Source organism: Equus asinus, chromosome 7 (genome assembly GCF_041296235.1).
Source record: "Equus asinus isolate D_3611 breed Donkey chromosome 7, EquAss-T2T_v2, whole genome shotgun sequence".
NCBI classification, from domain to species: Eukaryota; Metazoa; Chordata; class Mammalia; order Perissodactyla; family Equidae; genus Equus; species Equus asinus.
This window is the reverse complement of record NC_091796.1, coordinates 98,697,713-98,723,785: the sequence shown is the minus strand read 5'-3', so window position 1 is coordinate 98,723,785 and position 26,073 is coordinate 98,697,713. Positions and strand designations below refer to the sequence as shown.

Sequence of the window (26,073 nt, the reverse complement as noted above, 5' to 3'; positions counted from 1 at the left end):
CAAATCATTTGACCTCTCTGAGCCCCAGCTTTATACCTGTGTGTGCTGTGAACCCACCTGTAGTTCAGGTGGCCGATCCTGGGTCAGTATTTTGTGTCCATGCCAAGGCGTTTGTAGGACTTGCCTCCATTTGTGGGCAGCTTGGTTTTCTCATCCTGGCTGTAGCTGGGTGAGAAGGGTTTGGACTTCCCATCCGTTAGTATCAAGGATAGAATCAAAACTTTAATTTCCTTCTCCTTATCTGAGACCCCACTCTCTCTCTGCCCACCAGAACCTCCCTCTGGTCCTCAGCCCCCCCAGTGTCCTGAAGCCAGTACCTGGGTCACCCCACAAGCCCCAGTTCCCACAAAAAGGCAGACAGCACCCAGGCCGAGTTTCTGAACTTTCCTTCAAAGCCCTGTGAGGGCCCAGCTCTGCCCTGGCCCGGTTCCCAGTCCTGTCCGTGGTGAGGTGTTGGATCCACACCCTCGAGACAGGTGAGATTGCAGCCGCAGTCGCATCCGTCTGCCAAATGGCTGCATGTCAAGGGGGTTCGGTGACCTGAGAAAGGACCAGGTGTTTTCCAAAACCCTCAGCATTGAGGCCCACCCAGGGGCTGGGATGGAGGCTGCCTGGCTGAGGAGAGAGGGACTGTTTTGTTCTTTCTGTTCGTACATGGCTATCATTCATTCAGTCAATGTTTATTAGAATATCGGGGCAGCAGAGTAGGAAAAAACATATTTCAAGTTTGTTAGACCTCTGTTTGAATCCTGGATCTGTTCCTCTGAGATCTAGGACATTTAAGCTGTTTGTGCTCTAGAAGATTAATTTCCGTAACTTAAAAACAAGGACTTTAGTTGCGCCCATTGTGGTGGATGTCATGAGGATGAGATGAGATGTGAAGGTGCCTGCACATGGCAGGTGTGTGATAGGTGGTCCCCGCTGTTGTCATTTCATAGGTGACATGTGGTATTAGATGCCATGGGGGACACAGGCTGGGTGAGATGGGGTCCTTGCTGCCGGGAGCTCATGGGCAGAGAGAGTCAGCACGGGGCCACAATAGAGGGATGCTGTGTTTTGGGGTTCCCAGCATCTGAACCTCCCAATTTACATCCGAAGAATTCTCTTCGACATGAGTCGTGGAGGTCAGGCAGGAAGGGCCTTGCTCTCTCTCGTCCTGCACATGGACAGGGACATGTCCTGGCTGTGGGCACATGCCTGGGAGCCTGCCAGCCAGACCCACCAGCTGGCCCTGGTGTTCGGGAAGAGGGACAGGGAGCATGCGTCGTGGTGGTTCCGCTGCAGAGGCGGGTCCGGCCGGGATGGGGAGTGCTGCGTGCCCTGGTTTGGGCTGGGCAGCGGGTCCTCGTCTGGCTGCTGCAGGGTGCACTTTCTCTGTGCTTCTGGGTGCAGCTTCCTTTGCTGGGATCTGGTTTCCAGGCGTGGCTTTCCAGGCTTCCCATATTCTCTGAGCTGCACAATGGCCTTTAAATGCGGCCCTTTTGTGCTCATGTCAGTCCCGGGTCAGTTCTGTGCTACACCCCAGAACTCACTGGTCTCTGAGACTCAGAGTAACCTGTGCTGAGAGCAGAGAGGGGGAGAAGGCTTACCATCTCTGTCTGCAGCAAAGCATCAAGGAAGACTTCTTGGAGGAGAGGGCATTTGGAGGGAACTTTGTGGGATAAGAGGCTGGAGGCAGGAGGTTGTGGACAAGATTTCGACAAAGTGAGATTGTGTGATGAGAGAACATGCAAGCCAGTCATGCAGGGGGTTGCTCCATTCATTCATTCATTCATTCATTCACAGAGATTATTGAGCCGGTCAGCCTGCTTTATTCAAATCCCAGCTCTGCCACTTGCCAGTGCAGCCTGGCCCTGGCCTCATAGCCTCTCTGAATCTCTTTCCTTAGTGCCCGCCTGATAGAGTCTGTGAGGAGTAGAGAGTTGAGGACGGTGCCGGGCCGGGAGTAGTAAGCTCTTGGTAAGGCGAGTGAATCATGCTCACCAAGTGCTACATGCTGGGGGCTGTTGGTGAGCAGATGGTCCAGCCCTCAGGCCTGTAGGCAGAGGTGGTAAGAAAGCCCAGGGCAGACACAGAACACTGGACCCCTCAGACTCCTGCCAGGGGTCAGGTTGAGGGCAGTTGTGCCAAGACCCTCCGGCCCCCGCCGTGTTGACTGAGGGGAGGCAGGTGCCTTTGTGGAACTTCCGCCTGAGCTCAGTGCATCCATGTCCTGTCTCGTCTCATCCACGCGACGCCTTGTGAAGGAGGTGCGATCTTTGTTTGCAGGTGAGGAGACAGGGCCTCAGTGAGTTCCCAAGGCCGTCCAGCCCGTGGGCCAGGACTTTGCCTCCTGAGCTTGGCTGTTTCCACAAGCCCATACGGCCCCCACCCGGGGACATGGGCTTGAGGTGGAGAGAATGGCGGTGCATCAGGATGGACGCAGAGCCACTGCCTCCTGGGGGTGCAGGTGGCTTCCCCGAGGAGGGAGCGTTTGGACAGCCCCTTCGGAGAAGGCTGGGAGCTTGCCAGGTAGCCCAGGGAGAGGAGGGGAAAGCCCCGGAGGCCGGAGCTGCGTTTGGAGTGACTGGTTTGTCCAGTGTTTGTGGCTGGTGCCTGGGCAAGTGGTAGGGGGCAGAGCAGTGTGAGAGAGGACCCCGTGTGCTCTGGTCAGGGACCTGGACCTCATTCTGTCGTTGGTGGGAGCGAGTGCAGGTGGGGAGTGGCACAGTGGGCAGAGGCCTGCCCCCTGCCCCGCCCTGCCCTGCCCTTGCACTGTAAGGCCACGGCCAAGGACCCTGGGCACAGATCTAGTGGGAAGCCCCGAGGATGACCCAGGCTCACTGCTCTCCGTCCTCACACAGACCCTCAGAGTCTTCAGTTCTCTGGTCTGTAAAATGGGTGTGAAATCACCTGACTGGTCTCCTCGCAGGGGGCTGAGGAGGAGGGAGAGCCTGCCAGATGTGTGACTATGTACTTTTTAAAGTTAAGGCAGTTTTACCCAAAAGGAACAAAATCAATAGAAAATGAATCAATAGAAGATGCTCTGGGCGTTCTTTCGGTAGCCTGTGTTAGGCTCTCGGTGTGTTTTTAGGGGGAGGGGACACTCAGCAGTGTGCACGCTGGCTTCATCCAGAGAGTTCTTGGGGCCAGTTCTGCAGAGGAGTCTCAGAGGGGTGGGGCCAGTGAGGGCAGGGGCGGTCCGGAGGAGAAGTGACAGTGCCCCTTGTTCGCTCCCACCCCCGGGACTTTGTGGACCGCGGCTGTGCCAGCCGAGGAGACTGGGGTTCGTGCATCAAGGGGTGTTGAGGCCACGTCCCCGCCGGTTGCACTGCTGGCCTCCTGGGGGTGGCGAACGGGAAGGCAGGCTGGGTCCTCGAGAGGCCACCGTCTGTCAGGAGTGACTTCTAGGCACCCTCTGAGGGGTTGTTGCCTCCTCTGTCCCCATTCGGTGGTAACGGTAGCACAGCGGGGTGAAGTGGGCGCCCAGGCGGCGTCTGTGGGTCTGACACCCAGCGCCTTAGGTTTGTAAAGATGCAGGCACACAGTGGAGGAGGAGGATTCTTGTAGAAGTCGATCGATGGGGGAAAGCCGTTCAACATGAGATGGGGTGCAGGGCGTTTCTGGGGAGCAGTGGGCAGGAGTCTCGCTTGACTGGCAGGTGCGTGGACTGAAGTGGGGGGAGGGGAGCCAAAGGTAGGTTGGGGCTAGATCTGGCTAGAGATGGGCACTGAGGGACTCGGCCCCCTCTGAGGACGAGGGGATCATTTAGTAGGACAAGGGGAGTCGGCAGTGGGCTTTTAATACGGCAGTGCCCCGACGAGACCTGGGTGCAGGAAGATGCCACAGCAGCTGGCGTGGGGACTGGAGGGGGCCACGGATCAATGTCAGTGGCACAGGGAACTTGCTCCAGAACTTGGGGGACATCTTCTTTTGGGGCTCAGTTCAGAGAAGAATTGAGCAAGAAATAGGTTACGGGTTTTAGGAATAGCAGTCGAACATGTTATTTTCTGGCGTGACCAGGAAATGAGGTTTTCCACTAACTGCATTTGTTAGGTAGTTGTTTGGGGCTTACCTTTTGTCTTCAGAAAAATGGTTTTCCAGGTTTAAACACATCTCCCTCTTTTTTCCCTTTTGAAAAAAGAGTATATGGGCTGCAATTTAATCTTTTTCCTATGTTGTTTCTAATTTAATAATTAGAAATGGGTGCTGGCCCCGTGGTGCAGTGGTTAAGTTTGCATGTTCCGCTTAGGTGGGCCAGGGTTCACCGGTTCGGATCCCGGGTGTCGCCATGGCACTGCTTGTCAAGCCATGCTGTGGCAGGTGTCCCATGTATAAAGTGGAGGAAGATGGGCACGGATGTTAGCTCAGGGCCAGTCTTCCTCAGCAAAAAGAGGAGGATTGGCGGCAGAGGTTAGCTCAGGACTAATCTTCCTCAAAAAAAGAGTCAACCAAATGTTAAATGGTAGGGAGTTGGTTGAATAAATTATGCTTTATTGATCTTTAAATGACAGCATGTTAGAAAAATACGGAATGCCATAGGAAAATGTTCATTATAGCATGTTTAACTAAAAAGTAGGATCCAAATCTGTTTATGCAATATGATTCCAATGTTGGGAAAAATATATCTAAACATCGCAGAGATGTATAATAAAATATTATTGGTTACCTTTGAAATCAAGGAATAAATGTCTGGTGTGAATAATAACTTGGAATTTAAACATCTCTTACAATGAGCAGATACTAATTTGATGGGGAAAAAGATTTTTAATTGCATTACTTTATAGCCACATCTGGTATCTTTCCAGCCTGCCTGATTTTCACCGGCTCCATGGTGGGACCCTCTGGAATCTGAGCTCCAGGCCAGCAGAGGCAGCCCGTGTCCAGTCGGGGTTCACAAGGTGCCAAGTGGCATTCCTCTGACTCGAGCTTTCAGACCGCACCCTTCCCGAAGCTGGGCTTGTGTCCCAGCCCTGTGGTGTCTAGCTGGGTGTTCTTGATTCCCGGGCTTGGCTCCCCTTTGGGAAGTGGGACAAGCCTGCAGGTGGCTGCCAAGGTGCAGGCTGCTCCGTCCTGGGGTTGAAGCCAGAAGCCTGGCCAGGTCTTCCCCGGCAGTTGCCGTTTCATTTCAACAGCGAGACCTGAGCTTCACATTTCTTGAAATACCTTAATCATCCTTACTAACTGCTGAATTTTTGTCAGAAGTCGGTGTGAGGTTGAGCCTTGGCTGTGTCTTTGAAAGGACGGCAGACTCCCGCTCCTGCCCTCGCTAAAGCAGGCAGGCGGGATCTGAGCTCCTGGGGGAAGAAGTGCTCCCCTCCTCTTTTCCTGTCAACACTGCCCCGTTGACCACGGGAGGGATGCGGAGGTGGCTCTGCTCTGGGGTCAAGGGGTTGGCAGGGAGCTCTGCTCTGGTCAGGAGGTTCCCATGTGGCCTCAAGGATGGGGACATCCCCGGAGGGCTATGCCCCAGAGCAGGGAGCTGCACGCCCCCTCCCTGGGAGCAGTGAAGAGCCTTCAGGGCTGACCTTGTCCCAGAACAGAGTCCTGACAAGTGGGCTCACTGTCAAGATAAAAGGCGCATTGTTGAGCGGGTCGGGGTCGGGGAGAAGTGTGGGGGCCGTCGCTGGCCAGGGGGCTCTGCTCCATGGCCCACCCTGCTTCCCGGCAGGCGAGGGGCCCTGTGATCTGGGGCACACCCCTGACAGGTAAGTCCTTCTTCCCTCATGACTGCCTTTGCTTTGGGGGCTGCCGTCTCTCCCAGCCCCTCCTTGCTCTGCTCTGGGGAGATTTTTCTTAGCATCTCCCAGTTCTTGGAGCCTGGTACCTCCCCCTTCCCCTGCTGTTGAGATGAGTGGGAGAGAAGGCAGCGCGTGCTTTCGGTCGTGACCCTGGAGCCAGGAGAATGGGGGCAGTGTTCCCGGGCGACGGGTCTGGGCCGCGGGGAAGTGATTATGGAGCCGGGTGGGAGAAGCCCTGCCGGCCGGGGGCTGAGCCTGCTTCTCCCACTCCAGGCCGCTGGGGGTTCAGAAAGCCACTGAGACTTGTGGGGAACAGTGGGCAGGGTGCCACCAGCCAACAGAACAAGAGCCTAGAGGGTCCTATGGGCCGTGCACTCCGCCAACGTCTTGGAGGAAGTCGTGTTTATTAATCGTTGGAGATGTCAGACGAATGTGAAATCAGCTGTCTGTATTGAGGAGCCTGTCCCTTTTCTGTTTGTCCTCTCAGTGTCTCTGGTTTTATCTTAAACCTCAGTTAGACCTTTGCAGTTTTTCTCATGCTTGTCACAGAGAGGTGACCCTTGTGGCCTTGACCATGTGCCCTCTCGGCGTTTCAGTCCCCTGCACCGTGCAGGCATCCTGGGGCAGGGCTCCATGCTACAGAGAGCATGCCCCTCCCAACAGGATAGGGGCAGCATCCATCTGGTGGTCTTTGTCTGCTCCCTGTGGCCTTCCACATGGCCAATCGTGGGCTCCTCGCAGAGGGGGCTCATTTCACTGATGGCACAGTTGATGCTTTTAGCCATGCCTCTCTCTTGGGAACAGGTGGCCTTGGTGAATACTCTCTCCCACCTGTTTCCATCCTCTCTAAGGATGCTCCTTGGGAATAAGAAAACCATGAATTAGTCATCAAAGTGCTCAAGTCAAGGCTGGGAAACAGTGGCCACCTGGCACCACATACCCCTTCCCACCAGGTCTAGCCTGGAACATCCAGGCCCATCTAGGCCTCAGCCACAGGCCTCAGACCTTTATGGACCCCTGACCAGGCCTCACTCAGGGTCCTGGCCTTCAGATCCCAGGCTGACCTGAAGTTGGTGGAATTCTGGCTCTGCTCTCTCCTAGTACTGAGGAGGGTTAGACAAATGTAGTGTGATGCTGCCAGGGCACCAGTTACTGGTCAGCTGGTGGTTATTGCCATCCTGGAAGGCGTCACAGGTGCCCAGTAGGCCACTGCGTCCCCTTCAGCAGTGTTGGGAACAGCCATGTGGGTTTCTGCTGCCTTGAGGCCTCCCCTTGATAGTCCTGTTCTCCAAACCTTGTTTCCAAGGCAACACTGCTTCTCTGGCCATCTGCTGACCTCCTATTCCCTCTGGATTCCACATGCAGAGTTTCCATAGTGCTTTGGTGTGCACCATTGATTTGGGACTCCCTGGTGTACGTGTGCAGATATGCACACTGCCAGTAGGCAAGGGAGGTCATAGTCACAGCTCCACTCGCCGGCCGTCTCCTCTGAGTCGACTTCCCAATTTCCCTTTGAATACCTGCATCTTCCCTTGTGTCCCCACCACACTCTTTTTGGTCATTCTGGAAGAGCCCCTATTGTCTTTTGCCTCACTTTTCCTATGGCCCCATGTCTGCCCCTGGAGGGCCCTCCCGGTTGCCCTGGTGAGGGGTTAGGTACACGGCGAGTACTTGATTTCTGTGTGTTGAATGAATGACTGTGAAGCGGTGTGACCAAGGTCCCAGAGATCATCGGCATCTGGCCCCAGAGTCACGGGGTTTGTTTCAAGGGGATGTGAACAAGGAGGAGCAAGGCATCCTCCTGGGGGCGTAAAGCTTGGTGGAGAGAGAGGACCCGAGGGAGAGGTGTGTGCTCGCCGTAGGGCCGGCTTGTAGAGTGTGCTGCTCAGAGGACAAGCCCGTCAATGCCGCCTGGGGGAGGTGGGGAAGGGAAGGCCTGCTGAGGCACTGCCAGACCCAAGAGGAGTGGGCGCTGGGACATCGAGGTGGAGGGAACCACTGACGCCGGGCCCAATGAAGGCGTACAGGGCATGGGCCCCTGGGCACTGGCGCTAGGATGGGGGGAAGCACAGCAGACAGATCATCCCAACCCAGGACAGTCAAAGCTGTGGCAGAGCCCACCTCCCATTTTCATTCCTGGTGGAAGGTTCTAGAAAAGCACACAGATAAAGGAATAAAGGCATGATTGGGCAGAGGGACTGGAGGCACCTTCTGAGGAGGACTGTAGGATCCCCAGAGGGAGGGAGAGTTTTCTGGGTCAGAATCAAGGAACTCAAGAGCTCATTACATTCCACTGAACCCAGTGGCTTTGCCTTTGGTGGTTGTGGGTTTTCCCGTCTTCCCCCTCCTGCAGAGAGAGGGAGGGGTGCTTTCCATAGGAACCCCTGGTTGCTGTAGGCACCTGTGTGCTGGAAGCTACCTCTGCTTGTGCTGGGGCAGGATGCTGAGGGAGGGCACCTGGGAGGAAGGTGTCAGCTCAGGGGTCAGAGGGACCACTGTGATTGCTTTTAGGGGCTCACACTTTGATTGGGGGCTGGGACCCTGGCATCAGAGCCCACTCTTTTCTCCCCATTCCTGGCTTTGGAGAAAGGCTGCCGCTCCCCCCCCCCCACCCCATACCCCCTAATGAGAATCTGTCCTGTGTGCCCACCCTAACCCATCCTGGGTCCCCAGCCAGTCAGTCACTGCATATTCCTGCCTCTTCCCCCTCTGCCCATTACTGCCCAGTTTTAGACCTTTCTATTTACTCCTGTCCTGCCTAGGAGCCCTCTGTCCTGGTCTTACCCTGCTACACACACCCCGGGCCATTCTCTCTCATCATCAGGAGCTCCATGGCTCCTGAGGCCCCTGGGAATCCATGTGCCCCTCTTTCCAACTCCTCTTCTGCTGCTCTCCTCTGTCCGGCAGGGTCCTGCCTCTCGTCTGACCTGAGCCCCTTCAAGTGAGCTGGCCCCACCGCCCCACGCTCAGGCTGGGTTCTGACCCAGCCTCTCCCCTTGGTGAAGCTCTCTCTCTCTTTTGGTTTCTCCAGCAGGAGGGACACCCCCCACCCCCACCCCGTGGTTCCCCTAAACCCCCGCACAGCGCTGCACTCCCTCCCTGATCGCCCTGGTGGTCACTGTTTACTGACGACTGGTTGGTTTTCAATCTGTGCCTGGCCCTGGTTCTGTGCCTGAGCCCAGCACAGGGCCTGCCCTAGAGGAGGTTCTGGGGGATGTTTCGGGGGGCAGAGTGGGGTTGCTGCTGCCTGGACATTAATAAAGGCTCCTGCTAAGATGAGCAGAGTAACTGTGTTAGGCAAGGTCGCCCTGCTGCCTATTTCTTCAGGTTCCTCTCAGGTGCAGCTGTGCTCATGCACTCAGTTTAAACTCGACAGCACCTACTCCAGGCAGCCTTCCCTGACTCTGTCATCTCCCCCGCCTCCTCGCTTGGTTCAGATGACCCTCGGGCCTCCTCTCACCTGCAGGACGGCAGTCATACCAAATTGCACTTGGTCCCAGGCCCCTGAGCAGAATCTGTGACACGACAAATTTGAATTTGCAGATTTAATTTGTAGAGCCTGGGAAAAACCCAGGCCTGCTTTTGCTCCACGGCCCTGCTTTAGGATGCGGCCCTGTTTGCAGGCCAGTGCGGGCCCTTGCACGTGTCTGCTTTCGCTCTGAGTCTCCTGGGCGTCTCTGTGTCGAGGCCTCCTGAGCGGCTTCTGAGCAGCTGCTGCCAAAGCAAGATGAGGCCCACCAGGTCTTTGCAGAAGGCCCAGGCCAACCCCTCCCCCCCAGAGAGAGGGGCTGGCTTCACAGCGTAGTGAGCTGTCCTGGCCATCATCACCCATTGACCCAGCTTAAAGGCTGAGTTTAAAAGCAGCTGCTCACAGGTATGGAGTACATTACAGTCTGCAGAATGTGGTCTCCTCATCCTGAATCTTAGTGACTCACCAAGGTCACCACACGCTACTGCAGGACGTCACCAATCAGAAGATGCTCAAGGACACCAGGCTGCCCACTCCCGACGTGGTATGTGCAGGATCCACGGGGACTTCGTCCCATTGAGGGGCGGGGTGTGGGCCAGACGCATTTTCTAGGATCTTCCGTGCTGATTCAGTGGAGTTTCTAAATTCCTGTGACCTGGCGTTATTCTCTAGAATTCTCCCAAGTGAGTCCCGGAAGGGTTTCAGCATCCACTTTTTCCTCTTTGTTAATCTCCAGCTCACACGAGCATTTTAAAGGACCTGAAAAGTCCTGCACCAGAGATACCTGTTCAACTTGACACAACCTGGCGCCTTTTCAAGCAATTCTGAGTACTGAACTTCTGTTTTTCATGGAGTGTGTTCAGTTTTTTTTAAAGCGCCTTCATTAACATTATATCAAATACCAGTTTGGAAACTGCCTCATGGAATGCTCTCTTTGGCCTGGAAACAAATGAATATAGAAAGAATACTGCTTTGGGGCTTAAAAGATAATCTATGTAGGGTTTGTAGGAGTTTGACTCACGTTTTCCTTCCTCACTGTTAAGGAGGATACACAGAGAGTATGTATTTTTGGCTTGGAGAATTCTTAGCCACTTGAGGCCTGGGCTGCCAGTTGCCATTCTGGGAGGAGCGTGGAGAGAAATGAAACATTGAGATGTGCTTTCTGTTGTCAGTGGAAAGAAACATCCTCTGCCGAGAGCCAGGGTAGGGCGGGAAGGAGGGAGCATGGTTTGGGACTTGAAGTGAGGGTTCCAGTTGCGGGTGGGCAGCTATTCTCATATCACGAGCTCTCAGCACCAGACTTGGCCTCAGCGGGTCTGGGGCCCTCATGGTAAAGACTGGGCCCCCAGGTTACAGACAAGGAAAATGATGGTCCAGCGCCACACGGCGTCAGCGCCAGACCCCTGACCCACGGCCCCCTGCTCTCTTCAAAGCGTCATAGTTGTTGAAGTTCTTACCTATGCCCCCTGTTCCGTGGGGCCATAAAAATGACACCTGCCAGTATTAAGTGCTTACAACGTATCCCGGGCAGCATGCTGATGCCTCACCTATGTTAATTCCCAGAGCTGTCTCTTCAAAGGGAGCGGAGAGCATAACTCCTGCCCAGCACCCTCCGTGGCTTCCCCTCCCACTGGGAATACATTCCCAACTCCTGGTCCTGCCCTTGGAGGCCCTGCATAGCCTGCCCCGTCTCCTTCTCCCCCTCCGCCTGAGACCCACTAAATGCTGCCTCTGCCTGGGGCTCTGTGCTGGCCTTTCCTGTCCCTTGCAGTTCTCTCCTCCCCGATTTTTCCTGGGTCATCCTCCTCGTTCAGATCTCACCTCAGATGGGGCTTCCTTGGGAAGGCCTTGCATTAGTTCCCTGGGTTGCCTAATACACTTCCACAGACTGAGCGGCTTAAACAATGAGTTTATTCTCTCAACGTTCTGGAGGCTGGCAGTCAAGGTCAAGGTGTCGGCTGGGCTGGTTCCTCCTGAGGGCTGTTGGGGAGGATCTGGTCCAGGCCTCCTGCCCAGCTTCTGGTGTTGGCTGGCAGTCTTTGGCGTCCTTGGCTTGTAGATGCATCGACCTGATCTCTGCCTCCATCTTCACATGACATTCTCCCTGAGTGTGTGTCTGTGCCCAAATGTCCCCTTTTTGTAAGGACACCAGTCATATTGGATTTGGGGCCCACCCCACTCCAGTATGACCTCATCTTAACTAATTACATCTGCAGTGACCCCATTTCCAAATGCAGGCACATTCCGAGGAACTGGGGGTTAGGACTTCCATATCATATTTTTGGGGAACACAGTTCACCTCATAGTAGGCCTTCTTGGATAAGTGCCCCTGCCCCTCCCATCATGCTCTCTACACTGATTTTATTGATGTTGTGACGCTTGATGGCCACCTGCAATTATTTTGTTTGTTGTCCATCTCCCCTGACTAGAGTTGGGTGTCCTGAGAACAGGGACCTTGGCCCCCTGGTCCACCGCTGTGTCTTGAGTACTTGAGCAATGCCTGGCACAAAGTATTCACTCACAGTAATTATTGAATGAATGAATGATTACATGGGTGAATGAGTGGATGGATGGCTGAAAACGCAGCCCTATGAAGCAGATACCCTTATCATCCCCGCTTAACCACTCACACAAACTGAGATCTAGAGAAAGCAAGAGCAGAATAAGGAACAGTCTTGTGTATGATGTGTAAAGCAGTAGCGGTTTCTTTTATTTAAATCTTAAAGAGGAGAAGTGATGATTGCTATTATTGCATTCTCACGTTTTGAGAGTTTGTCAAATGGGATATATCTCACCTCCTTTTGTTTTTGCACGTTCTGCAGTCAGTTTCTGCTGAGGGCACATGTGCACCCGGTCCCCTGCGGGGTGCGGCTCTCTCACACCTCAGTCACGTTTGCAGAGCACGTTGCTCGTGTGAGGCTGCAGTGGGTCGGATGGACGATGCAGCATGCACTGGGCACCAACATCAAGTTTACCATCTAGGAGGTCAGTCCATGCTCGTTCTGAAATCCTCTGTAGGAAGTGCAGGGAGAAAGGAGAGAGAGGAAGCAGTGGGGGTGTCTGGGACTGGGGTGGGAGGGTGGTATTTGAATTCATCTGGCTGGGAGCTCAGGTGGAGACCCTTACGTTGTCACAGCTCAGGCTTTTAGCTTTGGGGCAGTCAGATGAGGTGAGCAGAAGCCTGTCTATGGGGAATGTTGTCCCTGTGCCTCCTTTCTTCGTCAGCCCTCTTGGGTCCCTGAGGGTCAGTGTCTGGTGAATCTCTGATCCTGTATTATACTCAGCTGTTGACAGACACCTAGAGGTAGAGGCCCTCAAGATGCTCCTGGTCTGCTTGGGAGGACAAGACTCAGGCCCAGGAAGCCATGCCAGCAACGAGGGGCAGCTCCTCCCCCTGCCCCTTTGTGCTGAGGTTGGAGCCCTGGCATCTCTACCTACAATGGTCATGGCCTGCTGGCTGGGCTGACAACACAGCTGTTCCAAGGCCTCCGGGCCTCTTGGACTGTGGAGGCCACGTCTTTCTCTGCAAGGTGCATGTCCTGGGGCTGGAACTGGGGTGTCCACATCGCCTGTCTTGTCCCCTGGGCTTGCGTGTCCTTGCTCCATGGCCCAGAGCCTCCCTTGACTTTCTCACCCTGCCATGCCCAGAGTGTCTGCAGCTTGTCCCTAGGGCCCCTTGGGACTTATGCAGAAGTCTTTGGGGCCTTCTCCAGTGGGCCCTGTGGAGCACCCTTTCCCCGAGCCCAACACAGGTGTAATAAGGTTGGAGGCCTTGGGGGTCCTGGCTCTGGGGAGGGGGCAGTGTGCTGAAGACAGAAGGAGGTGGTGGCTGTGGGAAAAGGAAAGGATGGAGGTTGTGATCAGAAATCCCTTGGGCCTGCCCCCTGTTAGCAGTGACCTTGCATGCATTCCCTAATCTCTCTGTTTTCATCATCTTAATGGAGCATGGGGATGACATTTACTTGGAGGGGTGGTTGTGTAAGTGCTCAATAAATATTGTGTGAATAGGGTGGGGGCGGGTGGGTGGATGGTATGAGTCTCCAGCCTCAAGAAATCGATTCAGCGTGTTTGCTGGTCCCTGCCATGACCAGGCACTGTGCCCAGCCGTGCAGGGGGTCACAGGGAGGAACAGGACACAGTCGCTGACGAGGTCGATGAGGGTGCACAGGCTAAGGAGAGCTCTTTTTCTGCAACTCGCCAGTGGTGTAGCATCATGCCTGGGACCCAGAGTGTTCAGAAGAGTCCGATCTGAACGTGAACAGCCTTTACTGGGTGGCCTCGAAGGTAGAGGCGCCCCCAAGCACTGCGACTCATGAGAGTCTCGAGGGACTGAGAGCAGAGAAGGCTCCAGGAATGGAGAGCTGACGCCCTGCTTCTTGGGATTGTGCCTGCCTGGGGCCTGCTGTGGGCCTGGCGCAGTGTGAAGGCTTTACCAACACTGTCTTCAAATGCTGGGGGCAGGTGTCATTCTCCATTTCACAGATGGGGAAACAGAGGCTCAAAGGGGTTGGAGGTCACTGACTGAAGGCCCAGGCCCTGTGCACAGCTGCCTGCCTTCCTCCATTTGTTCCCAGTCCCAGAGGCCTGGCTTTGGGTACACAGTGACAAGTGCCCTGGGTAGAGATTGTCCTGTCTGGGTGTGTTTGTCAGCATAGGCTAAGCTAAGCCACTGTAACAGACAACCCCAATAGCTCAAAGGCTTAACACGGTGAAGGTTTTATTTCTTGCTCTTGTCACATTCTGATGGAGTCTGGTGATCTCTCCAGGCAGTGACTCAGGACTCCAGGTTCCCTCCATCATGTGACTGTCATCTCAGAGTCCTTCTCTCTAGCCACGCAGACCAGGTCTGGGGAAGGTACACCGGTCATCAGAGACTTGAACTGTCTTTAGCCTTGGGTCCTGGGCCCACAGAGCTGCAGTTTCCCTCTGACATCCTCTCACTGCGGAAAGCCAAGGAGCAGCTCCCTTTTCCTCCCCACGGCTCTCCAGGTGACGAAGCACTGACACCTGCGGCCAGTGGTTGAGGGGAGGACAGCCAGGATTCCTTCTGGCTCTGATGCCTGCACTGTGAGCTGGGAGGATTTTTCAGTGAACATCTTGCTGCTCCTGGCCAAACCAGGCTGGTTAGGTGGACGCGGCTGAGAATGAGCGAGTTAGAGGTGTGAGTCGGGGGTGGGACCAGCTGGACAGATGTGGAAACCATTTCCCTTTTCAGTTGGCGATCCCACTGCTTATGGTGTAGCTAGCGTGTGTGCTCTGAGATCTGGGTAATTAGTAATGAGAGTGTCTGTGTCCGTGGTTATCCACGTGCGTGCGCGCGTTGTTGAGGTGTCCGTGTCTTGGGCATTTGCAGCTTATTTGCATAGCCAAGTCTGCCTCCCTGGGTCCATATCCCGGCTCCTCCCTGCTTAGCTGTGCGAATGGGGACTACTCATTCACCCTCTCCGGCCTTGGTGCCCTCGTCTGTACAATGGGAGTAGTAATTGTCCTCTGTTCCCCCACAGGGTAGGGGTTCAATGAGTTAATTCATGTAAACTGCCTAGAGCCGTGCCTGGTACACAGTAGGTGGTCATCGTATGTTAGTTACTGGCTGCATTTGAATCCAGGTTTATCTGAGTCTGACTGTGCGCTCTTTATACATGCTACCTACCCATCTGGTACTACAAATTTATGTACGTAATACATCTCACTGGTTGGAAATTCAAAAGAACGCACGCACACTGCTCCCTCTCACCCTGCTCCCAAGTGCCCTGGTTCACCTGGAGGCTGCCGCTTTGACCAGCCTCTCGTGGACATCCTAAGCTACTCTGTCACATGCAGGCAAATGTGCATGTAAATCATTATTTCTCCCCATGTGTATCGTAGCGTTCTGTGCTCGGTGACCCGCGCCTTCTTGGAGATGGCTCTGTATCAGTGCAGAAAGCACTTCCCGATTCCTTTTATGGCTGTGTGGTGTTCTGCCTTGGGGATGGCCATAGGCCATTCAGTCAGTCCTTCTTGATGGGCCTTTGCTTGCTTGCTCGCCTGCTGCTTCCTCTGCTCCCTTCCTCCCTCCCTCCTTTAGTGCATGGCAAGTGCATCAGCAGTGCATAGCAGTGCCTAACCTTGTACTTCTGTGTGAGTTCTCCCAGGGTCAGTTCCTAGAAGCGGAGTGTGTGATTTAAAATCGAGATGGCTGTTATTAACTTGCTTTCTGTTGAGATGATTCGAATTTGCACCCACCCTGTGCTTGAGTATCTGTTTCTCTACATCCTGGCCAACATGATGTTTTATCAATCTCTCAGACTTTAGCCAATCTGGTATACAGAAAAATGCTATCTTTTTAATTATTATTATTTTTTTATTGAGGTTCTGACAGTTTACAACATTGTGAAATTTCAGTTGTACATTATTATTTGTCAGTTACCATATAGGTGTGCCTCTTCACCCTTGTGCCCACGCCCACCCCCCTACCCCCTGGTAACCACTGAATGATTCTCTTTGTTCATGTGTTTGTTTATCTTCCACATATGAGTGAAATCATACGGTGTTTGTCTTTCTCTGTCTGGCTTATTTCACTTAACATAATGCCTTCAAGGTCTGCCCATGTTGTTGCGAATAGGATGATTTAAAAAAGAAAATTTTTTTTTCTGCTTTTTTCTCCCCAGATCCCCTCAGTATATAGTTGTATATTTTAGTTGTGGGTCCTTCTAGTTGTGGCGTGTGGGATGCTGCCTCCCCATGGCCTGATGCGCAGTGCCATGTCCACACCCAGGATCCGAACCAGTGAAACCTTGGGCCGCCAAAGCGGAGCGCACGAATTTAACCACTCAGCCACGGGGCCGGCCCCTGAATGGGACGATTTTGCCCTTTTTTATGGCTGAGTAGTATTCCATTGTATATATATGTCAAATCCTCTTTATCCATTCATCAGTCAGTGGGCACTTGGGTTGCTTCCACGTCTTGGCTATTGTGAATAATGCTGCAGTGAACATAGGGGTGCATAAGTCTCTTTGAATTGTTGATTCCAAGTTCTTTGGATAGATATCCAGTAGTGGGATAGCTGGGTGATATGATATTTCTATTTTTAATTTTTTGAAAAAAATGCTATCTTAATAGAGTTGTAATTTGTTTTTGTCTTGGGTGTGACATTGAGCATTATCTAGTGTATGTTTGGAGCCATTTTATTTACTTTTCTGTACTTATGTCTGAACATACGTTTTATTTCTGTTGGTGTTGATTGACTTTCTTATCAATTTGTAGGAGCTTATCATATGTGAAAAAATTAGCCATTTGTGATGTGAGCTGCAGAGACAGCTTGCCATGTTCTTGGTTAGGAAGGTTCAAGGTGAAACCATGGATTTTCCTTAAATTGTCTATACATCTAACTAATTCCCAGACCAGTCCTATTTTAAAAGGCATGTCGAAAATATACATGAGCACGACTGTCAGGAAAATTCTGAAAAAGAAGGTTAGTGAGAGGGAACTAGCTTTTCTAGGTATTAAACCTTATCCTACAGCTACCGTAATTAAAACAATGGAAAAAACCCCAAACCAATGTGGTATCCGTACAAGACTGTACAGATTAATGGAGAGTCCAAAAAGAGAGCAGGATGAACATGGGAATTAATATTTGGAAATAGCGGCATTTGAAAACAGTGGCTGAAAGATGGATTATTAATAAATGTCATTGGGACAATTGAGTCTCTGGAAAAAAATATACAGAGATGCATACCTCATATCATTCAAATTCCAGATGGAGCAGAGATTTAATTGTAAAATTGAAAACATAGAAATACTTGGAGAAACTGTGGGATACTTTAAAAATAATCTCACGCGTAAAGAATCAAAAAATGAAACGTGGTACATTTGAATTAAGAAAGGTAAAGATTTTCTGCATGGCAAAACCACCTTAAGTCAAGTGAAAAGATGACAAAGTGGAGACTTAGACAAGTGTTATCCCCACGTGCTTTGGGTGTCTTTGTTCCCTCCGGGTTTTCCTGGGCGGTGGTGCTGGTGTCAGACCCTCTCCTGAGCTGACAGTGGGGTGCTGCGTTGGCTGCAGGCAGGCTGGAAGACCCAAATCCAGGCTCTCGTTGCCCTCAGGATGCTCCCGCAGCTGCTGTGTTTCCTGACACAGGTGGTGCTCAGGCGAGGGAGTTCTGGTTGAAAGCTTCGGGCTCACCAGCTGGGATTTCAGACTTGCTCCCCTTCCCCTGGAGCTGTGAGCAAGACTGCAGTGGGGGCCCTGTGCCTGCGAGGCCCCAAGGCAGACAGACACAGGCCTGCCTCTGGCCCTGGCGGGAGGGAGCAGCCCCTCAGACCACCCTGTAGCCGCCCCAGCCACTCTCCTTCCTAAGGAAGGCAGAGGGCTGAGGAGCACCCGTCATGGAGCCACAGGGACCTGGGGTGGGGACCTGTCTCTCCCACGTACTGCGCCTGTACAACCTCCGTCAGGTTTTGCCTCCTGGAACCTTCCTTGTCTGACGTCAGTCAAGTGGTAACAACATCTCTGCCTCCTGGGGACCTTATGAGGATTTGATGAACTAGGTATGTAAAGTGCTCAGCACAGCGCCAGGGACCTCCTGAGAATCTTGGTTTGAAGGTGATTATTAGGATCATGCTGGCAGCCTAACAAGGCGAGAGAGGCTCAAATTGAAGAGAGAGTCACCCTGGAGTAAGGAAGAAGCTCCTGGTTGCTGACAGCTGCGAGGCCCGCCTACATGGGGCGCTGGTGACTGTCCCCTCACTGCGTGCAGGTGATGACTATAGGAAGCATGTCTCTCTGCCCTCACCCTGCAGGTGAGGAAACAGGCTTAGGAGGTGAGGGAAGTGCCCTCCCCAGGGCTGGAGTCTCTGCCCTGCCCTTTGTACCTTTCTGCCTGGGATGGGGAAGGGGAGCACTGTGCTTGGGGTGGCTCTGGGAGGGGAAGAGGAGAGTTGACCGCCAGGGAGAAGGGAGCACTCTGGATTTCCTCCTCTGGCCTGGGGACCAGAGACTAGTAAGTGGGGCGCCTCCCCCCTCCCAAACACACGCAGTACTGTCAGCCTTTGTTACATGGCCCCCGACTTTCCTCCCTGTGGGTCCAGATCCCCCAGCCCTTTTTATGCTTCTTTTCTCTTTCTTGCCAGCCTGTGGTTTGTGCTTCGTCCCAGGACAGGACCAGGCTGGTGCCTGGCACGTAGGCGAGGGTTGGGCTCCCACCATCCTGACTCTGTCCCGCAAGCACCCCTGTGAATGAGAGCAAGTTGGAAGCGGCCCACTTGGCCAAGCCACACGGGGTTGAGGGACTCATCTGGCAGATTTAGGGTGTGCTTTTTGGGGTGCCAGAGAGCAGCCACATTCAAGTTGTGGCTCTGTTCACGGTTTCTGCCTTCTGAGCCTAAGGGATGGGCAAGAAGTCTTCCCCTTACAGGATAAATCCCTGTTATTGTAGTTCATCCAAACACTAAATCTAATTAAAAAAAAAAAAACTCAACAAAAGCCCATTCTCAGCCTGGTAAGTTACCTGTGGGGCCCATTTGCTTTCATTTCCCTTTCTCCCCATTCCGCTTCCCCTCCATACTTCCTTTGTTTGAACAAATGGAAAAAGAAAAATCTATGGGGGACTCTGTTAGGGAGGGTAGACTAGGTTGTGCTGTGTTAACAAATAGCCCACAAATCTCAGTAGCTTAAAGCAGCGAGTGGTTATGTTTCACGCATGCACATGTGCCTGGGGGGTCCGCTGGGGCCTCGGTTCATCATAATCGCTGAGAGATCCGAGACTGAGCAGCCTCCATCTTGAACGTTGCCAGTCCTGTGCCAGAGAGCAGAGAGGGAGCTCTGGGGGCCCTGGCACTTGCAATTACACGCTCTGCCCGGGAAGTGACATGCTTCCCTCCTGTGGCAACTCACTGGCCAGAACTAGTCACCTGATCACATGCAGTTACAAGGGAGTCGGGAAGTGCACCCGCCAGGTGTCCAGAAAGGGGCTGCTGAACCCGTAATGACCACTCTGCCCAGAATCCTCCCATTTTCAGGTTTGTGTTTTCTTTCCAGCTCTGTGCGTCACAAGGTGGTTTTACATGGCTGTGGCGCATGCAGCCACCCTTGTCTCCAGTAGGCCTCTTCATTGTCCTCTCAGTAGTTATGTTACATCCTCTGGTGCGGGTGCACCTGTCATTACTTAGCCACCCGGTTTTGGATGTGTATTCTGTATCTTTCTCTTGCTGGTGTGGCCTCATTGAATCTCCCTGGGCCAGGACTGGTTTTCACCTGTTCATTTTTTCCTTTGGCCAGTGCATCCTAGGAGGGGGCTTAGTGGGTCAAAGGGCATGGGTGTCTTTATCCTTTGAATCTGCTCTTGAACCTGGCTCCTGGCATGGAGTGCAGGCCGCAGTTGTCTTAGTTCCTGAGAACCCAGGTCAGTCCCGTTCTTCCGGACCTGTGCTTGCTAAGTGGGCGTAACTTTTGTGGCTCTTTGAAATAAATTCGGCTTGCAAATTCCCAGAACTTTGGACCTGCGAGGTCCCTTTATCATGACACATTGAGTAGACTTGGCCCTTCCTCTTCTATGGGAGAAGGGTTATCCAGTCTGCTGCCTTAACCAGATCGCTGTTTCTTCTCATTACCCCGGTGTTTGGAAACCAGTTACTGATAAATTGGGGAATTGGGTCAGGGAGCATTGGCGACAGCTCCTCTCCTCAGCCCGGGGCAGAGGCTGCTGGGGTGACCAGCGCCCTGCTTGGCCCGGCCTTTGGGTCTTGGTGGCTAGCCCTATGTGACCTCCTACTCTTGACCTCTCCGAGGGCCACTTTGAGCTCCTTTGGGAGTGAGAATGGATCTTGCCAGGGAAAAGCCTTTGGTCTGCTCCCCCCAAGTCGTCTTTTGGAACCAACCCCACTGAAAAAGACACAAGTGCTGCGTCCTCCAAGGCCCAGCTCCCTTTTGAAGTCTGTCCACGAGGCACCAGGCCTGACTCTTATTTCAGGAGAGACCTGCTCCTGCTTGGCACGGCCTTTAAACATTGGAGCTGGCAGTCGTGCCCCAGATCCTGAGATCTGTGGAGAGTGCAGAGGAATAAATCAGACTTATGCCCACTCACCTTTCATCCCGGCTGCTTTGTCTGGATCTTGTTTGAGACAAAACTTTTCATCAAGTGGCTTCCATTTGAGGTCACAGCTGAAAACACACCACTCCGCGGGGGTGAATTGAGGGAGAAGTGGATGGAAGGAAAGCCCCAGGTGCCCAGGACACCTTTTGGCTTAGAGGTTGAATGCCTGGCTTTGGTGGGAGAGAGACCCAGGTTCCACGCAGCTGTAGCTGTATGACCGTAGGCAAGTTACTTAACCTCTCCGTGACTCATCCTCGTCTGCACCTCATGCCTTTCGTGCTTGTTAGCATGCTATGTGACCCAAAGTAAGAACTTTGTAAATGTTAGTTATCATTCACAATGATAGTAAATTTTATTGTGGCTGCAAAGGCTTTGAGGAGTCTCCTAGGAGCCAGGACAAGTGGTCTAGCTTTGCACAATCTGAATTCCAGCCCGTACTTGAGCTCATACAGGAAGTCAGGGAAATTTCCACTGGTCACTAATAATGTAAATCGTGAGAAGAGGGAAATAGAATAGTTGACATTTATCTACTGTGCTACTGAGTAGGAAAAACACACCTCTTGTGCATCTCCATTACTCGCACACCTACGCACTCGGGACGCTTCTGACACCAGACGTGTGGAGTTCTCGTACAAAGCAATTCTGTGACACTAGTTGAGTGTCCTGCAGTTTAAGTCAATTCTGACACTGTTACCAGGAGACGGTGTCAGATCCTACAGTTTAAGGACTCAGTCCCGACTGCCTCCCCCTCTCCCCCACCTTCAGGTGCCAATCCCAAGTCAAGGTTGTTACCTGTGCTCCTGACCAGTGGGCTGTAAAGCAGAGGTTCCCACAGCCCCCGCCTGGGATCTAAGTAATTTGCTAGAGCGGCTCACAGAACTCAGGAAAATGGTGTACTTACTGTTGACAGGCTTATTAGAAAAGGATGTAATAAAGGATACAGTTGAATATCCAGGTGGCAGAGATGCGTAGGGCAAGGTATGTGGGAAGGGGCGTAGAGCCCCCATGCTCTCTTGGAGCAAGCCGCTCTCCCAGCACCTCCACGCGCTTACCGACCAGGAAGTTCCCCAAACCCTTTCCCTTTGGGGTTTTTATGGAGCCTTTATCACACAGGCATGATCTACCATTAATTCAATTTCCAGCCCCTCTCCCCTTCCTGGAAGGTGGGGGATGGGGCCGAAAGTTCCAAGCTTCTAATCGTGGCTTGGTCTTTATGGTGACCAGCCCCCATCCAGGAGCCCACCCAGCTTTGCCTCCTTAGAACAAAAGACACTCCTATCACCAAGGAAATCCCAAAAGGTTATCCTTTCACCACTCTGCCCGTTGGCTGGGTACTGTTAAGAGTGAGGGGAAGCTGTGAGACCTCGGCGCGTTATTTAACCTCTGTGCCTCTCTCGTGAGTCCTCGTCGCAGGTGGTTGTGAAAATCGAATGACTTAATGTATGTAACGTGCTTGGAACAGACCTGGCATGAGAGAGGGGTCATGGGTCACCCTCCCAAGGTGCCAGTTGGGGGTCAGTGCTGCTGGAGAAGCTCTTTCTGCAGAGCGGCGGCCTGGGGCATCCAAGGCACTTGGAATTGACAAATGCAAGGAGAGTGCTTACTGGAGATGAGTTCTGCATCCCTGCAGCACGCTCTCTTCCTGGATCACCTTCCTTACCCCACCCATCTCCGGAGGCCCCGTTCTTCCCTCCTCCGTGGCTTGGCCTGGACGCCTCCTCTTCCAGGAGGCTGTTTCTGGCTCCTTTAGCAGGAGGGGTCACTTGCTCCACGGAACATCCCCTCAAGGTGTTCTGCGTTGTTCACTTTGTTCTGTAAAGCATCCAGTTGCATTTAGCAGTCGTTTACCAAGCTCTTACCTCGAACCACTGTTCTGGGTCCTGGGGGTGCCAGGCCTCAGCCCTGGTCGTTGGGGGTCTCAGGGTCTTGAGGAGGAGTCAGGGTTAGAGAAATGACTTTATAATTGGCATTTGTGGTACAATCCTGGCAGGATATGCAAAGGGCCCTGGGCATATGGTTGAGACCAGGGGACTGTTAATTCTTCCTCTTTGGGGTGGGGTGAGTTGAGAAGTCTGAAACAGGATTGAACTTTTGAGCTGGGACTGGAAGATGAGTAAGAGCTCCTCGTGCAAACAAGGGGACGTGAGGGCGGGGGATGTTCCAGGCAGAGGGCGGCTCAGGCGCAGCAGCACGGCTCCCGTGCAGGACCTGGAGCAGCACGTGGCTGCCTCGCCTGCGTCTGCTTCCAGGGGGAACAGCACGCTCGTATGACCACTGAGAACCCCGAGGGGAGAGGGCGGGGGCTGTCTGTGCCCGGCCCACGGAGGTGCCCAGGAAACGCTTGTCAGGTTAGTGAGTGAGCAGCCAGAAGTGGGAACCTGTCCTGAGCACTCACGGGGTGAGCCCTGCTGCGTCTGCCGGATGCCCACCGGGGGCCCCCTCCATAGATGGAATGTTCTCGTCCACCCAAACTGTCCTATGAGGTGTCAGGAGTAGTTAATAGCGTCTGCATTTTATGAATGGGGGAAACTGAGGCACAGAGCAGTTAAGTGATCTGCTGTAGCCCCAGAAGCGGCTGAGCTGCGGTGCATTTCCGGGCGTCTGCCGTGCCCATCCTCCTCCCCGACCAGGTGGGCGAGGTGGGGTAGTCGCAGCTCAGCCCGCCTGGATACCGGGCCGGGTGTGATTGGGTTGCTTATTTCGGAAGTCACAGGCGACTCCCAGGCCACTGGGGTGTGCAGGCCTTTGTCCCCTCTCCTCCCAGGCCCGCCCCACCCCAGTCAGCCCTGCTGCTTGGTGGCTGCGGGAAACAGTAGGCCCTTGTTTTCCCTGGATTCTGAACTCAGAGCGCCGCGCAGAACAGCGTCCAGCTTGGGCCTCACAGGATGGCGTGACCTGGAAACATGGCGCCCACAGCCTTCCTCTGGCCACAGCGGGCGGCCCTTTCATTGAGACGCCCTCCTTACTGGCTGAGAGGGCCAAAGCAGACCCCTTCCTGGGAAGAGGACAATTCCCCAGGAAGGTTCCCTTTCCTGGGGGCCGAACGTGGGCAGAAAACAGAATGACACAACTGCACTGAGGTTTCACTTCCATGAGGGTCCCCGTCCCCATCCCACCCAGGAAACGAGGCCTCTGAGCTATCTCCCGCCAGATCTCCTCCTCTGTGGCATCCCCTCCTGAGGATCCCCTCCTCTGTGGCATCCTGCCCTCCTAAGAGTCCCCTTCTCCACAGCATCCTCCCCCCACTCACCAAAAGGTCCCCTCCTCTGTAGCATCCCCTCCTGGGGATCCCCTCATCTGTGGCATCCTGCCCTCCTAAGAGTCCCCTTCTCAGCATCCTCCCCCCCACCCACCAAGGGTCCCCTCCTCTGTGGCGTCCCCCTCCTGGGGATCCCCTCCTCTGTGGCATCCCCTCCTGGGGGCCCCTTCTCAGCAGTGTCCTGGTTCTTGGGAGCCAGCCTGTTCTGCTGTGGTGCACCCGGAGCCTGCCTGAGCCTCAGCCCCTCCTGAGGGTGCAGCCCCAGTGGGCCCATCTCCTCCTTCCCAGCCGGCTGGCAGAGACTGAAGCCCCCCTGAGGCATTTTCAGGGGGATAGACCCCTCAGGGTGATAGCGGCTTGTCCGGCTGCTTGAGGAAGAGTCTGGAGAACCGGCAGCTCTGTTTAGGCCTCAGCAAAGATGCTGCTGCGAGAGACGGCCGAGCCGGGACCAGACCAGGCCTGATGCATGTCCCAAGTTGCCGTTCTCCTGAAAGGGTTTTACTGGCATCAGAATGCTTGGAAAATACACAAAGGAAGGTGGCTGGCTTCCAGAGCTCAACTGTTTACCTTCAGTGGAGCAGCCGGGAACTCGGAGAGCTTATTTTCCAAACAGCCCACGGTTGTCAGGTTTACAGGCCTCGGGCTGGTGCCAGGCGAGGACAACCCAGGGGCATCTCCTGTGCCCACCTGCTTCCCCAAACCCACGGGGACCCGAGCGCTCCTCTCGGGGGCTGATTTCTGTGCCCTCATGCTGCACAGGAGACCTGGAAAATTCTCTTTGGAGATGTGCACGCTGGTGGGGATGGAGTTTCTGACTGGCCCCAGGGCACCCTGCCCAGCATCACTCGTGTGGCCCAGTTCTCTTCCGTTTGTGGCTGACTTGGTCTGAAAATATCGGCCTCTTGTGTTTTATTTGTTGTTTATTTTATTGAAGTCATAATAGTTTATAACATTGTGAAATTTCAGTTGTACCTCATTATCTGTCAGTCATCATATAAATGTGCCTCTTTACCCCTTGTGCCCCCCAACCTCCCTCTTCTCTAGTAACCACGGATCTGTTCTCTTTATCCATGTGTTTGTTTACCTTCCACATATGAGTGAAGTCATGCAGTGTTTGTCTTTCTCTGTCTGGCTTATTTCGCTTAACATCATACCCTTAAGGTCTATCCATGTTGTTGCAAATGGCACAATTTTGTCTTTTTCCTGGCTGAGTAGTATTCCATTGTATATACATACCATGTCTTCTTTATCCATTCATCAGTCGATGGGCACTTAGGTTGCTTCCACATCTTGGCTACTGTGAATAATGCAGCAATGAACATAGGGGTGCATAAGTGTCTTTAAATTTTTGATTTCAAGTTCTTTGGATAAATACCCAGTAGTAGGATAGCTGGGTCATGTGGTATTTCTGTTTTTCATTTTTTGAGACATCTCTATACTGTTTTCCATAGTAGCTGCACCAGTTTGCATTCCCACCAGCAGTGTAGGAGGGTTCCCTTTTCTCCACATCCTCTCTAACATTTGTTATTTTTTGTCTTGGTGGTTGTAGCCATTCTGACAGGTATAAGGTGATATCTTAGTGCAGTTTTGATTTGCGTTTCCCTGATGACTAGTGATGTTGAACATCTTTTCATGTGCCTATTGGCCATGTATATATCTCCTTTGGAAAAGTATCTGTTCATATCCTCTGCCCAATTTTTGGTCAGGTTGTTTGATATTTTCTTGTTCAGTTGTGTGATTCTTTATATATTTTGGAGATTAACCCCTTATCAGATATGTGATTTGCAAACATTTTGTCCCAGTTGGTGGGTTTTCTTTTCATTTTGTCCCTGCTTTCCCTTGCCTTGCAGAAGCTCCTTAGTCTGATGAAGTCCCACTTGTTTATTTTTTCTTTTGTTTCCCTTGTCCGAATAGACATAGTATTTGAAAAGACCCTTCTGAGACCGATGTCAAAGAGGGTGTTACCTATATTATCTTCCAGGAGTTGTATGGTTTCAGGTCTTACCTTCAAGTCTTTGATCCATTTTGAGTTAATTTTTGTGAATGGTGAAAGGTCATGGTCTACGTTCATTCTTACGCGTGTGGCTGTCCAGTTTGCTCCTTGTTTGGGTGCCTGTCGCAGTGGACCACAAGTTATGGCAAAAGTGGGTTTGTGTCTATGGCTGCTTTTGAGACTTTGCCATCCTTTGCTCTCATTACCACCTCTCATTGGCTTCTGTACCTTCCTTCAGATTCTGTTTTTTTCTGTGAAGTGGGGCTATTTGGGAATGTGATACTGAACCTGCGAACAGAACCAGAAAGGTCTTGCAGTTTCCTGTTTTTATCGAAGGGGAAACTGAGGCCCAGGGGGATGATGAGCTGGGCTTTTGCACAGGCCCAGGACACCTGACAGCTCAGCTGGGGCCCCAGTGGGCCATTTCCCAACTGCGTGGCCTCGCCCCAATCGTTTTGCCTTCTGGGCTCTTGGTGTCCTGGTCTGTGAGGGTGGGAACTTTGTCCTCAGCTGCTGGGCTTGCTATGAGGACAAGTGCCACTTCCCTTCCTCGTCCAGGG

The 26,073-nt window shown here is 53.1% G+C and overlaps 1 protein-coding gene across 4 annotated transcripts in view; it reads left to right on the top strand.

The window, feature by feature from the left end:
- ITPK1 (inositol-tetrakisphosphate 1-kinase) overlaps positions 1 to 26,073 on the top strand; it is a 171,952-nt gene that overhangs the window by 72,693 nt on the left and 73,186 nt on the right. The window contains exon 1 of one of the 4 annotated variants that reach the window (XM_070514216.1): positions 5,573 to 5,687. The exons of the other annotated variants lie outside the window; for them this stretch is intronic. The gene's annotated coding sequence lies outside the window, so the exon portion shown is untranslated. Of the gene's footprint in view, positions 1 to 5,572; positions 5,688 to 26,073 lie in introns of those variants that run through there. 4 annotated transcript variants of the gene reach the window in all.